Source organism: Mus pahari, chromosome 13 (assembly GCF_900095145.1).
Source record: "Mus pahari chromosome 13, PAHARI_EIJ_v1.1, whole genome shotgun sequence".
Taxonomy (NCBI): domain Eukaryota; kingdom Metazoa; phylum Chordata; class Mammalia; order Rodentia; family Muridae; genus Mus; species Mus pahari.
In genome coordinates this window covers 89,255,352-89,256,888 of record NC_034602.1, presented here as the reverse complement: position 1 = coordinate 89,256,888, position 1,537 = coordinate 89,255,352, and positions in this window count along the sequence as shown.

Below are 1,537 nucleotides of genomic sequence, written 5' to 3'. Positions count from 1 at the left end.
GCACACACATGTACACACACATATGCACATGCATACACACACATTTGACCATATTCCCTCAATCATCCCCTCACACCTGTCCCCCCAGTCCTTTTCTTCCCAACAAGTCCTCCCTACTGTTCTCATGTCTTTCTTTTTTAATGTGTCCTGCTACTTTAATATGTTGTCCTTTCATGAGGACCAGTGAGGTGTTACTTATTAAGGACCGGTGGGGTGTTACTTATTTTAAATTCTCAATGGCTACACTGTTGAGAAATATGACCCACACTCCTACTCTATGGTGGTTTGAATGTTTGTCAAAAGCTCCTGCCGGGTGTGGTGATGCATGCCTTTAATCCCAGCACTTGGGAGACAGAGGCAGGCGGATTTCTGAGTTCGAAGCCAGCCTGGTCTACAAAGTGAGTTCCAGGACAGCCAGGGCTACACAGAAAAACCCTGTCTCGAAAAAACAAAAACAAAACAAACAAACAAACAAAAAGCTCCTGTGACTGAACTTTTGGGCCTCAGTTGATGGTGCTGTCTCTCCCTCCCTGTCTGCCTCTCCTCCTGCACCCCCCCACCCTCACACCCCACCCCCTCTCTGGCTTTCATGCTTGTGATGTGAGCTCTGAGCTTCCTGCTCCTGCTGTAAACCTGACCCTTGCTGTCACACTGTCTCAGCTGTTCTGGGCTGGAACCCAAAAGCCCAAATCATTTTTTTCCTCCATATGTTGTCACTGTCACTGTCTTGGTGTTTTAACATTGTAATATAAAAGTAACCAATACACCTCTCTCAACAAAGGGTAACTGCTTATAGCTCCAGGGTGTGGGTGGGGGTGGGTGTGGGTGGGTGGAAGAGCCTGTTAGCCCTCCCCCATCCATCCATGATGGTATGTTGATGAGCTGCATTTTTGTGCAGGTAGCTGCAGCTGCTGAGAGTTCGTAGGGGTGGGGGGTGGGGGTGGGGGACAGCCTTGTAACAACCAGAGGCTGCGTTTCTCAGCACTCCTTCCCATCCTCCCCCCCCATCACTCACACTCTTTCCACCTGTGTCTTCTCCTTTTAACCTTGAACAGAAGGTTGTTGTGAGGGATTATGCTGGCTTGGTACACTCAAGGTTGTAGATTCTCCTCCAATAGCCATGACTTCCCTAGCTAGGTTTCCAGCACCAGGCACTGTATCCGTCTTTTTCAGCAGGTCTTAGGGCCACTTAGAGAACAGTTGGTTAAAGTAAGGTAAAGGTATATGTGCCGCTACTGCACCCATAGGGTTATCGGGACCTGGTGGTCATTGCTGTGATTCAAGGTGGCGTAGCTGGGTAGGAACTGGCCTGGAGAGAGGTCACATGTGCTGCAGGCATAGAGTTGGAGGGGTAGGACTACCCGGGCCTTCGGGGTCCACACGCTTCTGTCACTAGCCCAGATGCTGGACACATTGCTTCAGAGTCTGGTCTGGTGTTTTCCCTGCTGGGCTTCAACCGTACTTTGGTCTTTTTTTTTTTTTTTTTTTTTTTAAGATTTATTTATTTATTATATGTAAGTACACTGTAGCTGTCTTC